Below are 15943 nucleotides of genomic sequence, written 5' to 3'. Positions count from 1 at the left end.
TTTATTACAAAATAATAGTTCAGTTAAGGTTATATTTCACTTCCGTTGACTTCATAAGGTAACTAAATATATGTATTTTAAAATGCCTCCTATTGGTTTGGGGCTGAAGCTCAGTGGTAGAGCACTTGTCTGGCATTTGTGAGGCTCTGAGTTTTTTTTTATATGGCATTATGTAAAAATGTGAATATGTAACAGATGTGATTCTGCAATCTGTATTTGGGGTGAAAATGGGAGCTCAAAACACAATTTGAGTCAAATGTATGAAAGATGATATATCATGAGCTATGTAATGCTTTAAATAATCCTAAGAATTTCTTTAAATTTTACTTTTGTTAGTTTATCTAACCAGACACTACAAATCTCTCAAATTTAAGATAGAAAAGTAATAATTGGTTCATCTAGGAGTAGATAGATGCCCGCACTGGTACCACCAGCTATATTCAGGATGGTGGGAGAGGTGATGGAGTAGAAACATGGTGGTTGGAGTGAGTATTTCTTACAGAAAGATGTTTGCTATTAACTGAAAATACATAATATTGCCTTCCAAATCACGAAGCCAGTTGGTTATTTGGTGAATTTGAGCCAGAAGGGTATGTAGTACAAAAGGAACAGGAGCTGAGATTCTTTGTGTATTTTCCTCACTAATGAAAACTGCACTTGTAACCTTGTATTCTTTTAAGAGGGCTGACAAATAAAAAGGCACACTCAGTGACTCCAGACTAAGAATTATTCTTTAACAGTTTCCATTAAATTCCTGCATAAATGCATGATTTCAAGTTGTGTTTTATTAATGCATCAGAGTAAAATATATAAACAGTATAATTCAATTTCTGTATAAATTTGGTGAATATGTTGCTTAAAAAAGCAATTCCTTAAAGTTAAATTTTAAATGAAGAGTGTATACCAAGATATTTAACAAGAAAAATGTAAATACATTTCAATTTTCATGCTTTTTAATTTCAAATATTTTTGTCCTTAAGACTCAGAGGGTCCCATTGGTGAGGGGCATTTCATCTTTCTTTTTTATTTTTCGCAGGGTATAAACAAAAGTAAAAGGGATACATTATTTGCCTATAACTTTAATTATATTATTGTCTATATAGTTGAAGTATAATATGATATAATATTAGAAGCGACAATTATAGAAAAGTAACCCTTTTTATTTTTTAAAGAGTTTTTTTAACTTTATTTTACTTGTTTGTTTTTATGTGGTGCTAAAGAGTGAACCCAGTGCCTCACTGTGCTAGGTGAGCACTCTACCTCTGAGCTACAGCCCTAGTCCCAGTAACCTTTCTTTAAATGGAAGTTTGCATTAAAGAAGGCTTGTGTGTGTAAATAAAAATAAAAAAGAAAAAGAAGTATAAATTCCAGTATTTCACTAATATTACAGAGGTTCACTTGAGTACCACTAATGGGAAGCTAAGGGAACACTCTCATTGTCAATGTAAAATGGTCGTCCACCCTTGTTTTCCATGGTAAAGTTACAGTGTAAAAATAAGTAAAGCAAGAAAGCTGTTAGTAAGATTAGGAAGAATTAAGAAGAAGTTTCTTGATCTCCTGCCTCAATTGCTAAGTATTACACACCCCACACCATCTTAATAGTTTGTTAGAAAACTGATACTTTGTATTCTTTTGAATATTTAGAGAGTAGAGTAGGTTAAAATAAAAGTGTGTGCACATGGGCATGTTTACTGACACAGGTAAGTATTGATGATCAGATGTGTCATGTCAGGGAGGGCAAAAGGACAGAGAGAAAAGAATGAAAAATATACATAATTGTAGGAGACCAACCTTGCACATGACTGAGTCACACTCCCCGGCTGGGTGCTGAGGTGCTCAGTCACAGAAATGTGGCAGAGCTTTCCCCACCCTTCTTGGGTTTGAGGGTCGGTGTCTCATGCATGGGTGTGTCTTGCTACAGCCCCATGGGTGAAGCTATAGTCACCTGTTTCTTTGTAATATAACCCCTTGCCCTGTTTAGGATAGAATCTTCCATGGAAGTGCCTTGTGTGTGTCCCCTTCTCTTACTGTGCCCTTGGGTGTGGCCTACCCAGGTGTCAGTCAATCTGCTGACAGTGGACATCATGAAGATAGACTCACCCCCTGAAACCTGACCCCTTGCCTCATTTGAATAGCTTCTACTCAATAAAAGGTGTCAGCGAGTGCTCTCTCTCTCTTCCTTCAGACCCTTAAAGTCAGAAGAGCTGTCACAGCAACCCCAAAGAAAAAGGTATTTGTGTCTCTTGCGTGGTTATTTTCTGCAGCCTAATTAGCCCAGTTTATCTGGAGTGACCCCTGAGCCTTTTAGTCACAAGAACAGAAATCCAGCATATAATCCTGATTTTGTGAAAGGTTACTATTTCTGAGGTACAATTCCATATACCCTGCTCTTACAAGAATCCTTCTATAAAGACCACATTTCTTGTTGATTTATGTATCTATGTATAAGAGAAATGTATCTTATGTGAGACTATTAAGTTTGGCACAGACTCCCCAAAGGTCCTTCTCACTCTTCCCATTTGATCTTATTCCTCAAGATGCACCATCTCTTTGAAGACACCTACAATTTCTGTAAACAAAATAGTATCTCTCTCTTTTTTTCCCTCATCAGAACTTTGTACCAAATAAATTTAAGTGTGTGTGTGTGTGTGTGTGTGTGTGTGTGTGTGTGTGTGTGTGTCTTCCAAGGCCAAAAGGCTTCCAGTAGAATGACGGACAGTGTGCACATGATTGGCATTTCTATTATCACATGTCATCTCCAACTTTAGTAAATGTAAATTGTAAGGTAATTTTATAGAGAACTTAAGAAAACTTTTGAAGAGCAGAAACTCTCTGGAGAGTTTTCACCTTTATAGTAACAAACTGTTTTATTGTCTACTCTTAGAATAATATAATCACGGAGGTGTTCTTTCTCACTTTATCCATATTCCACTAGTAAGAAGAAAGTTGCAGGTCTCACTCATGTTCAAAGCAAGCTAATGAAAAGACTTTAACCCATTAAGTCCCAAAATTTTAATTATGCAATTATTTCAACAAAATTGACAATTTTAATGTGCCTGACTGAAATGAAAGGCTCAATCTGTTAAATTAAAATGTTAATTAATATTGTAACTATGTTATAATCATGTTCTTATATAATTACATATTATATACCATATTTAGTTCATATATAATTACATATTATATACTATACATAGTTCTGTGAGTATGTGATGAAATGGGTTAATGTGCCAACTGCTTTACTTCCAAGAAGTAGTATGGAAAAAGCAAATGTGAGTATTAGTATAAACTTATCCCCAAGGCTGTAAAACCAGACAATGCATAGTACCTCAAAATGTATACATCATCTTTCCATATGTGGCATAAGTCTGAGTTTTGAGCCTTTATATCTTCCTTCAGAAACTGTCCTTTCCAGCTTGCTGTTTGACTTCCTATTCTTCAACACATCTTAAGCTTGTTTCTGGTCTTAAACTTTTTCTTTTTGTGCCATGTCTCCTGCCTATACAGATCTTGGCTCTACTTTTTTAGATGAACATTAATAGATAGTTGTGATTCTCATTCTTTCCTGATAATTTCTGAATCTATGTTTTTACTTATTCTTGTCCTCTGAAATTCAGTATTGCAGGTCCAGTTCTCCTACAATGTCACCTGGTCTTGGCCAACTCAGGCTACCATTACCATAAGCTACCATAGACTGAGTACCTTAAACAACTGAAATTTATTGTCATGCAAGCCTGGAGATTAGAAATCCAACATCAAGGTACCAAAATGGTTTGATTCTGGTTAGGGCTGTGTTCTTGGCTTGCAGATGGGTGCCTTCTCTCTGCATCATCACATGGTAGGAAAAGGTAGACAGCAGGCTGTCTGGTGTCTCTTCATAATATGGCACTAATCCCATCATGAGGGTCCCACCATGTGACTTCATAGGAACATAATATTCCCCCAAGGCCCCACCTCCATATACCATCATATTTAGTGTTAGAGACTCAGTATAAATTTAGAAATGGGGACACCATTCATTATCAAATGTGTCTACCCTGTCATCCCTGAATTCATCTCACATTCAAAATGCATTATTTTTTTCCTATGACTCCTAAGAGTCTTTGCCTGTTTCAGAAATAATGTTAATATCTGAAGTCCAAAGTGTCACCTGAATATCATTTTAATCAGACCAGGCAAGACTTGAGGATTGATTCATTCATCTTGAGGCATAATTTCCTTGCTGTAAAACAGACAAGTTATTCTGGCTTTCAAACTCATGCTAAGACAGGCATAGCGTAGACATTCCTATTCCCAAAGGGATAAACTGGAAGAAAGAAAATGATGACAAGTTTCAGGAAAATCTAAAACCTAGGAAAGCAAATTTCATTAAATCTGAAGGCTCAAAAATAATCCTCTTTGGCTCAATCTCCTGACTCCCAAGCCCACTGAAGCAGCAGCGGCAGTCTGTTGAAACTGATGTAGTGGCCCTGACATCTGAATCCCCTTCAGAGTCTTTTTTTCTTCTTCTTATATGACAGCATACTTTATTAGACAAAGGGGAATAAAGAGAAGCGAGGGGGAATGAGAATAGGAAAGACAGTAGAATGAATTGGACTTGACTTTCTTTTTTTATGTTCATAGATGAATATATGACCAATGTTAGTCCACATCATGTACAACCACAAGAATGGGAAGTTACACTCCATGTATGTATAATATATCAAAATATAGTCTACTGTTATATATATATATATATATATATATATATATATATATATATATATAATTAAAAATTCTTAAGAAGAACAGCATACTTGTAACCAAATAGCTCTATCATCCTGTCAAATCTAAGCAGTATGATAGCCATCCTTCATTTTGTACCATCTCTATCACCTTCAATTAAAACTGCCAATGTTGTTACATATGTAATCTCACAAAGTCTCTAGCAAGTGATAATTCCATAATTTTTTTCTAAACATGTTTTCTAACTTTTGGGGATATGGATAGGCAGAAAATTTTTAAATCTTTAAGTGCCTTCCCGATTAACAAATTATTTTTCAGTTTGTCTCTCTCTCTCTTACCACATTTTACCATAAGGAGTCAGGAGTAACAGAGCTGCTTCTTCAATACTCGCTTATAAATCTCCTCAGTGAAGTATCCATTTTTCATCACAAGTTCTACCTTCCATAAAAAACTAAAACATATTTCAGTCAAGTTCTTTGCCACTTTATTGAAAGGTTAACTTTCCCTACATGTTCTAGTAATATTTTCTTCATTTCAATCCAAGACTAACAAAAATTGTTCTTAACAACCTTTATATCCTTCACATCCATATTTCTTGTATGTACTGTAAACTTTTCCAGCCTGTACCCATTACCTAGTTCCAAAGCCAATACCATGTGTTTAGATCAGTGTTGCACTACACTCTACATCTTGGTAGCAGAGTATGCATTAGGGCAGAGACACAGACCCAATAAGAATTGGGTAGATGATATATGATAGAGAGATAGATGATAGATAGATGATAGATAGATAGATAGATAGATAGATAGATAGATAGATAACCCTAGATACATAGATAGATAGATATCCCTAGATACATATATAGATAGAGATCTGAAGACCCCATATCCTTCAATAAAGGCAATATCTTTGGCATCCCTATCTTTAAATCTACCTATGTCTGTTTAGAGAGAAAGAGACAGACTGCTTTAGTATATGAAATTATCACATATGATTTGGAAAGCTGAGCTATCCAATGATCTGTAATCAGAAAACTAAAATCACAAGAAAGCCAATGTACAGTCCTAGCCTAGTTCAAAACCCAGGAAGACCAATATTTTAGCTCAAAAATTAAGGAAGAGGAAGTTCTTACCAAATCTTTTTGTTATAGTCCTTATTTTTTTCTAATTGATTGGATAAGATCCACTCATATTAGGGAGGACAATCTACTTTACTCAGTCTATCTATTCAAATGTCATCCCAAAACATCACCAAAATACCCAGAATAATATTTGACCAAATTTCAGGACATCCTATGGTCCAGTCAAGATAACACATGAAATTAATTACCACACACCAATTTGTCCTAAGAGGACAGGAAAAGTCTGGGCACTCGAAGATGATAGTCTCTATTGAAGTCTGATAAGAAAATCAAGTGCATGAATATCATGCATGCTTCACAGTTCACTTAGGATTACAGTGATATTTTTCACTCAGGTTTTTAATACTGGCCATCTGTTTCAGTTCTGGTCTTTCACTATTGTCACTCTCAGCCTCATCCCTCAGAAGTTCATTTTTGGCTTTTCCCTTCTTAGGGACCAATGGAAAGCCTGTGGTTCTCATCCAGCTTGGTCCATGTTGACTCTTCCTTGTCAGAACCTCTGCCTGTTATCCACTGGTTGCTGGTGACAATGTATAATGTCATCATGTGTAAGTACACTCTTTTTGGTCATTTGTGTCCTCCCAAAATGCATATTTGAAATCCTACCCCCAGGATGACAGCTTTAGTTGTTGGTGTTTGGGGGATAATTTGATGATGAGGTCTCCACCTTCATGAATGGAGCTAGTGCCCCCATAAAAAAGACCTGAGGGAACTGCTCTATGAGCCAGATTGTGGACCCTCACTGAATCTGCTGGTTTCTTGATCTTGCACTTCTTAGTCTCCATGTTGGTAAGAAATAAATTTCTGTTGTTTATAAACTACTTACTGTATATTTTGTTATAGCAACCATAATGGAACAAAGCACCTGTTTGCTTAAAGTGCAGTTAAAGAGTACTGCATTAATAAAAGAGATGGCTATTTTATATATCTTCCCAACATTATACAGCATCCATATATTTATGAATTTCCCCATAACTATATTAAAGTATTGTTTGTGTTCTAGAAAATGCAGATTCAGATGCATTGATTTTACTTCCTAAGGATTTTTTTTTATGGTGTAGATTATTTGCCGCCATTTCCAACATTACTTTAATTCAGTTCTTTAATATCATCGGACCCCCTCCAAAGCACCACCTCAGTTGGGTCATTATTTCAACATCTCATTCTCAGGTTTGAGTGATGAAAAATTCAGTTTTATCAAAGTACTGAGAATTAATCAGATTCCCTGGGATAGATTCAAGCCAACCAAGCTCAAGGGACTGATAGGTAAAATTGGAATTAATTTATTTTATTTTTATTTATTTTTTGGTGTGGTGCTGGGGATTGAACCCAGAGCTTTTTCATGCGAGGCAAGAGTTCTAGTACTGAGCTAAACCCCTTTGACCCTGGAATTAAAATTTACTAATTTATAGTAAAATATTTCTAGTATACTGAATGTCTGCATTTATTGGTTAGCAAATTTTCTCTCTGTGGAAAAGCTACATGGATAGTCAAATTAAATCTGAAGATTGCTTGATGATTGTAATATCAGAACAACAGGAAACAAACAATCCAGCAGTGTCCTTGGCAAAGATAATTAGGAACTTTCTCTTCTGCTCTGGTGTTGTATCTACCACAGAGGGCCAGACTTGTATATTTGAGAGTGTTTGTCACATGAATAATAATATGGCACAATGACCAATTCAGCCTCTCAGAAATGTGTTTTGTTATTTTACATAGTGCATATCCTCCTTTGCTCAGATTTTTTAAAGTTAGTGGAATAAGTTAGACTACAATATTTTTGAGTTAGTTGAATGAATTTCTTTATATCATAACCTCTCTCTTCTAAAGTGATGTATCAGTATAAATGAAGGGATGGAACATTTTAAAAGACAGTGGTGGGAATCTAGTGAAACAAAAATTTCTGCTTCCTTCTTGTTTTGCAGATGGTGTTATTTATAATTTACTTTGTTTTTATTTCCAGATTTATCTTAATTAACTGGATAGTTTTGGTTTATGTTCTGTAGCAACACATTATTCTTGATTAACCCTTCAAGGAAAGCAAATATACTTTGAAACTAAATGAACAGAATTCTATTTACAGGACAGGGAATTATCTACCTAATATTAAGGCTTCCTGATAAAATTTGATCCTGAATCCATCTAGAAAGAATCTAACCCTAAGAATAACAAAGATTAGTCAACAGAGAGTGAAGCCTTCATGCAAGATCGGTTCCTCCATTGTAATAAAAGTAGAGAAACTTACTTGGGGAGAGTTATTTAAAATGTTTAATTTTGTATAATTTTACTAAATAAAGTAAAACTCTCTGGAGAAAATACAAAAGGATCATCAGACCTAGAAGGTACAGGGAATTTGTATTTCAGTTAACCTATGTATTCAAAAATTCAACCATAATAGATACTTTTTTTTAACATAACAAGGAACTTGAACATAGAAAGAGAATGCATCATATTATCAATAGAAATCATTTTGCCCCTGACACACAAAGTAATATTTTAAAGAAAGTTGAAAAAATACGTTGGTTGAACAAGACATTAATTTTTAGTCACCTTAGTATCTCCATATACCTTCCTCTGGTCCTTACTTTGGCTTAGATCATGTTCATTAAAAATATAAAGAATAAAGTTAAGGCTTTTAGATAATGCATTAACAGGAAATTGTGGGAGAACTTTTCTTTTCAAACACTTAAAGGAATTCCACAAGCCCCTCAGACAACAGGTAATGAACAATATTCAAAGTCCTCAAACCATTTCCCGTTCTCTAAATTACATTTCAGATGCTCATTGTCTTGGTGATCAAAGTCAACTCTGTTCACATAATTTACTGTTGCCCAACACAGAGTCTGGAGTTCCCCTTGTCACTGTGTTATGCATATTCTAGATCACCTGTCAACCCTCTTTCCTGCCTTCTTGACTTGCTAACACAATGTTGTTAGAGCAGCTAGCTGCACTGTAATGAGCACTTTGCCTCTACTATGACAACTCCTGATATTCTGCATTCCTGCTGACTTTTGAGCTTCTTTGAATCTGGAGTCCCCTATTATCACTCCTGATTGGGCTGCTAAAATAATTAACTATTGTAGTACTGGCTTTTGCATTGCTATTGCAATCCTTCAGTAAGTGGAAGTTTGATAAGGTGTGCAGTTTACAACTGCTGTCTCCTAAACTGGTGCAAATTTTCTTTCCATTCACATCACTACTGCCCACCATGTGAAAATGCCTTTAGGTCTCTCGCCAAATCTTAGATATCTGAATAAAGAAACATAATTCATTCAACACCAACATCTACATTTTCCCTGTTTTACCATTAACTCCATGTCCTAGTTAGCTTTCATTGCTGTTACAAATTCCTTGAACAATGTGGATTAACAAACATTTACTTCTCACAATTTTGCAGGCTGTAAAGTACAAGATTAAGGTGCAAGACCATTTGAAGAGTTTTCTCTTCCTGTTTGCAGATGGCTGCCTTCTTGTATACCTTCAAATGTCTGAAAGAAATCATCTCATTTTTTTTTTTGTATAAGGACACTAATTCCACTCATGAGGTCTCCACTTTCATGACTTAATTACCTCCCAAAGTACCCATCCCCAAATACTTACTATTGGAGGTAGGAATTCAACATGGGAACTTCAGAGGAGTGGGGGACAACCATTCTGTTTAAAGCCCTACTCATCAGAACAAAAGGCAGTAAACATTTCTTATCAGGGGAGAAGTCACCCTTCCACAGAAGCTGTTAACAATGCAACAGCTCCAACAAAATAATCATAACCTAGTGTAGTTGGTACCTTCATGAAGGTTTAAGTACTTAGAGTGAATGCTTATAGGCATTTGTAACATGAATACTCATGAAGAAGTTTTAAGATGAGAGTTAAATGGGTTATGAAATATTTCAGGAACATGGTATATAACGAATGAAGGATTCAACAGAATACATGCATGAGCATGCTATCATGGAAGAATGGCACCTTGAAAAGCAGCTTTCCTTGATTTCAGCAGCTTCAAGTGCAAATCCATTGGCCTTTGATCTTGGTGTTCAAGAGTACAGAAATAATTATCATCTCCAATATGGAAAAGTTGGAGTACATACATCATAAGAGGCAATTGGCATGTAATTAAGCAGATAACTAACCAGACAGTATGTGTTTTGTTAATTGTCTGGGTGGGATTATGTGATGTGTTTACATCTAGGTGAAATCTACATTTTCTCCTTCACCTGCTAGTCACTGACTCATACAGACTGGAATAATTATAGTGTCCAAACTATAGCTGGATGTAAATTCAGTTAATGCTACATTCCTTATGCACTACTATGTACTATTTTAGACTGAAAACCCACAGCAATGCAGTTACTACTTCAATTTATTTTATTGATATCTGCTTAATTCTCCTTGAAACATTCAGAAGTAGTAACATGTTTGTGTAAACGTTTCTATCCTCAAATTATTAATAAATAATACTTGCATATTAAAATATTTTTCAAAGAGCAGTTAATGATAATTGTAGAGAAAGACATTTCACCTTCCATTATATTTTTTTTTCTTTTTTAGCACAAAGTATAAATTTATGTAAAAGTATGTGGCCCCAATTAATGAGGGTGATCAAAACTAAGCACCACAGAAAAAGTGAAAATAAAAATTACAATTGACAAGATCAGAACTTTTTATGGCAACGTGATGGTCCTAGGGTTTTTGTAGCCCAGAAGAAGGAATCCACCCATTTGCTGGCAATGGCTCCTATGCTCCAGGGGAAAATGTGGTTGCCAGGTGCTAACAGGATTCTCACCTGCCCTTCTCTGGCTCAGCCCAGTTTTCTCTGAAACCTTTGCAATGGGTTCAGTTATTGAAAGACTCTGGCTCTGCTACTCAGAAATGCTGGAATAGTATCCTCCACCTGGCAGAGGGTTTGTGTGACCTGGAATCTTCTCTATGCTCAGAGCTAAGTGCATTGAGCCTGGGATGTCTTTTATTCCTTAAAGAAAGAGGTAACATCATTTTTCTGTTATTTTCTCTTAATTCCTCTTACTGTCATTTTTCAGTTATTCAATTCTCCATCTCTAATTCCATAGTTGTAAGATGAACAGAAAAAAATAAATAGAATAAATATAATATTTACCTGGTGTAATTCAGCTTATTAGAACACACTTTTCCTTAAACAGTAAGATGCTGGGCTCAATTTTAGTTTATTCTTTGTCTTCAGAAACATAACCACACAGACTTCATACAGTGATAAGAACAAGGGGAAAATGATATGACTAATGGATAAGATTCTTAACACTTCCAATTTTCTTTCACTGTCTCCCTTCTTTTCTCTCTGCACTAGCTATCTGAGTACATGAGTTGCTGTATTTAATAATCACAATTTGGAGAAAATGGTGGTTGTGACATCATTTTTTAAAAAAACCTTGAACACATGAGTCATTTAAAAAATGAAAGGATAATTTGGGTGGTAGGAATACAAGCAGCTTGGAGATAGAGGAAAACTAAACAAACTGGCAAGGTGAAGCACCATTTACATCATTGACAAGATCATTTTGACTTTCTAAACTGGAATCTATATAGATTAGCCCTGTGTTAATTCATTCGAAAATTAATGTTGACTTGGGCACACTTAAAACAACCCACAAAGGATCAGTAATGACTGGACATGGGCCACATTGAGAAGTTCTATTTACAGGAATGCATTCAGTTCTTGGTATTGCTAGACAACAATTAATTTAATAGACAACTAAATTTATTCTGCACTACTACCCACCAGTCAGTATGATAAAGTTTTCAGTTGGTATACTCCATTCCAGAACTAATGATAAAAAAGAAAGAAAATCCCCAAACACACAATTACAGAAATATTAGAAAAATATGTTCCTCCATGACTTTCCATGTACTGTACCTTATTTTTTATTATAAATCCTATAAGCAACTCAGTTTTCATAGGGTAGTGTTTTAAAATACTAACATCCCTTATTGGGGTTTAGGGGTTATAGGACCTAATTACAAATTCTCATCCAAACTTCTGCTGAAATAACAATAAATTGCTAAATTACTGGAAACTGAGTCACCATAAAACTTTACAAGTAACAGACAGGAGGCAAAAAGTAAAAAATGGAAACAATGAAGAAATAAGATCATGTGGGCTGTGATGTTGAACCTACAGGCTCTTTAATAAATGGTGATGTTTTGGAAGAGCTGAATTGGCAAAAAATTACACAGACTAGTACTTCTTGTACTTTTTTCTCATTAAGTTAAATATTAAATATGGTGGAAAGATTATCAGGATTTTTTTAAAAAGGTTTCCTATTTTGATCCAAATATGACAAATCCCTGCAGTTCTAAGCAACATTCTATAGATTCTAAATTTTAATTAGTAAGCTCACATCAGACACCTGGAAATAGATATAGAAGGATTCCTTTGCAGAATCCAGGTATTCTTTATTACAAAGCATTAAAAAAATATTCCTTAACTAGTCCACCAGTCTTTACATGGTTTATAGACCAAACTAGATGTTGACTTGACACCATCACAGTTTAGTGAAGTCATCAGAATCTTAATGTTGGGCATCTTAATTGAAATGCAATAGCCAGATAATTAAGCAGAAATTAATATTAGCATTTTTATCATTTCAAATATGGTGTTATGATCATGACCCCAAACAGCTTTGCTTATTATCCATTCTCAGTATGATCCTTGGGCAAAGAGTATCAGCATCACCTTGAAAATTGTTACGAATGTAAATTCTCCTTCCCTATCCCACACCTGCCAACTCAGAAAATAATTTTAATAAAACTCCAGTGATTATGATGCATGCTGAAGTGTGGGAGCCTGCATTATTAGAGGTGGATAATAAATTAATGACACGTATGTGAAAGATAACTGCACAGCCTCTGAAGTTTTTCAACTAACACAATGAGCAAATTGAGGACTGCATCTCAGAGATTTAGTCTGAGGTACAAATGGCAAAGAGGTAATAAGAAGATAAACTGAAGAAAGAATAAGGCAATGAAGACTAAACAAGATTACTTTTGGTAGAAGGAAGAAAAGAAATGAAATTAAAAAAGAGTATTGATTTTCCTTTCTTCGTGTTTATATCCTGGAAGTTATCAGCTATATGTGAACCCCTCAAGTGAAGAGTCTTTTCATGACCCACAGACACCCTACATTGGAGACTAGAAGTGATCTTGAGATGAGACACATTTGAAAGTTTGGTTATCTGACTCTGAGACTTTGAGTGTGTTATATGGCAGAGCTAGGTAGCCTTTGGAATATGTGTTTACTATGGGTTAAGGCCTTGAAGAAATTTCCAAAAGAATTAAATGCCTCTCCTTAATTGAAACACAAGTATGACCCACAGGCTTGCAAGCCAGGCCAGGTTGTATTGAGCATTATTTGTTGCAGGTAAGGTAAAAGAGTTTTTGAACAAAGGGCCTTCCTAATAATGTTAATTGCCCATAAGTAAGCCACAAAGTTCTTGGCAAGTATGTTAAATGTTTGAGTTTGTTTTTTGTTTGTTTGTTTGTTTGTTTGTTTTTGCTGCTGTGACCAAAAAAACCTGAAAAGAACAACTGGAACATGTAATCAATATAAAATTATAAATAACATATTTTAAGTCCTTATTTTACATACTAAATTTTGGAGTTGATTTTTCACTGTATTACTTCTTACCTTGAACCAGCCGCCTGAGTTAGTGGTTTCCATATGAGACATCTCAGGTCTAACTACTATTGAGTGCTCAGTATTTATCCAGTATCAACTATGTTCTATGGTAGGTAGATAATAAGACAATGGTTCCTACTCTCAAGCTTCTCTTAACATTCTTAAAGAAAATGATTTTTCAGGTTTTATAAGCTATTCCCTTCAAAAAGAAATCAGGTAACAAATTGTTGTTTACTTTTTTTTTTTTTTTTTTTGGTGAGGGATTTCCCTCTTATTAGGAAAAGAGATGATTCCTGGACAATTAATGTGGTGTTGATTGATAAAAAATTAAATTAAATTAAATTAAAAAATGAAAGAAAAAGAAATAAAGAAAACCCAGAAGAATAAAACAAGAAAAAAAGACCACCTATGTGATAGATTTCTAATGTCTAAAGGTTAAAATGCTGCAGGTTTGAGAAAAACTTGCAGAAGAGATTATGCTACACAGTTGGTACTCGGTTAATGAAGTGTGAAGACCTCTTCAGCACAGAAAATTGAAGAAGTATTGGTGTTAAAAACATTCCTAGAAGCCTGACCAGAGGGATTCCTGCAGTGGTTAATTGCCAGGCTCCAGAGGAGAGTGAAACAGGTAGCTCAATTGGCTGCTAGAAAGATGGGCTACTGGATTCTTGCCTTCAGAAATAATGTAAAAATTCTTGTTTTTTTAAAATAGGAAATCATAACAGAAAAGAAAAAAAATAAATTAAATCCATGCAATTTCCCTGGGAATTTTTCAGTTCAGAAAGTTATTAATTCAGATATAGAAGTCAGGACCTTTAAATCTGATAATAAGCTCAGAACCAGGAGAGCATTGACTTTCCACCAACCTGTTAGTGGTGGTTGTGGTCTGATATCCAATCCAGCTCCACTTACAGATAGACATGCACTATCCTTAAGAAGCTGATTTCCATTCATGGATTTGTTAATTCAATGGGGTTGTCGAATGTCTGTTGGAAGTTAGGCACTGTGCTATGTCATGAGGGGTCACAAATAAAGATACATAAGTCTGAGAAAGAGATAATGGTGATTGCTTCTTTGGGGCTTTAAGGCTCAATGGTATCCTCAAAGCTATCACAGAAGTGAAGTAGGAGGTAAGTCTTGAAGCATAAAGGGAAGAATAAAACCTTGGTGGAATGAGCAATCCTGGCACAGGAAGGAGCTGCTCTTCCCAGCTTTTCTCTCCCTGCATTCCTTATCAGTAGGATGACTATGCATCCTGGTTTGCCTAGGACAATCCAATTTTACCTCTATCCTAATGGGAGTATCAAACTTACCATTTCTTTGACCTCATTTGACTAGTAAATTTGTGGTCACTCTATTTGTTGGGTACCTGGTGTTTTGTTGAAAGATAAACTTTTGAGAGAGTGTGAGGCTCTTTTGTTCAGCTGTGGGGAGGGCAGCTGACCAGGGCCTGCAGCATGCCACTTCAGCTAGTGGTTCCACCTTGGCCATCCTGCTTTTTGTTTTCCTGGGCACCACTCCCTCAGCTGGCCTGTTGCAATGTGAGCATGACACTGATTCCTCCTAAACTCTTGGGTGCTGCTCTGAGCAGCCTCACCCTTTATACCAGAAAGCTGGAGGGCAGTGTGTGTGTGTGTGGGGGGGACAGTAAAGAAAGTAGAGGAGGTACTAGAAGAAGAGGAAGAAGAATATGTGGTGGAAAAAAAATTCTTGTTGTCTAGTGGGTTGTAAGGGGCATAGTGGAGGGAATCTTAAAGTGGAAGAGTTTCTATTATGAGAACAAGCCCGTGAGAACGAGAAGAGGACCTGGACTGCCCAGACCTCATTGCTGAGTTTCTACAGTAACAGAAAACAGCCCTTGAGACAGACAAATCAGAGGGAGGCAAGCTTAAAACTGATTCTGATTCTGAGGATAAAGGAGATGTATCTGAAAAGCCCCGGGGCTTGGAGCCTGAGCAGATTATTGGAGCACCAGACTCCAGTGGAGAGCTCATGTTCGTGATGAAATGGAAAAACTGAAGAGGCTGACCTGGTTCTTGGCAAGAAAGCCAATGTCAGAGGCTCACATGTTGTCAAATACTTCTATAAGGAAAGGCTGATGTGGCATTCCTACCCCTTGGAGAATGGTAACAAAAAAGATGACAAGAATTAACTGTCCTGTCACCTCTGACTGTGGGGTTAAGTGGGGAGGGAAAAAGTTCTACTTGTCTTGACACCATAAAGGTGGCTTGAGAATATGTCCTTTGAAGAGACAGTCTGGTTTCTGTGCCCTGCAGAAATTCAAGTACTTTTAAGCTGATCCAAGCTGTATAGTTTGCACACCCATCTCAGGGTTGAAGGCAACCCATTCTGCACTTAATATTGAGAAAATAAAGAGACTTCTATGAAGGACAAATGTTTGCAGAATTGAGTGTGTGGGAAGGCAAAAA

At 35.9% G+C, this 15943-nt stretch overlaps 1 pseudogene across 1 annotated transcript in view; it reads left to right on the top strand.

The window, feature by feature from the left end:
• LOC308649349 (chromobox protein homolog 1-like) overlaps positions 1–15666 on the top strand; it is a 42891-nt pseudogene extending 27225 nt beyond the window's left edge. The window contains exon 2 of the transcript in view: positions 15106–15666. The product of the transcript in view is annotated as a chromobox protein homolog 1-like (transcript). The remainder of the gene's footprint in view (positions 1–15105) is intronic.
• Positions 15667–15943: the final 277 nt, after the last annotated feature.

The sequence above is a fragment of the Spermophilus citellus genome (genome assembly GCF_964194105.1).
Source record: "Spermophilus citellus genome assembly, chromosome: 5".
Lineage (NCBI taxonomy): Eukaryota > Metazoa > Chordata > Mammalia > Rodentia > Sciuridae > Spermophilus > Spermophilus citellus.
The sequence above is the reverse complement of the archived record's forward strand: the minus strand, read 5'-3'. Positions and strand labels throughout refer to the sequence as shown.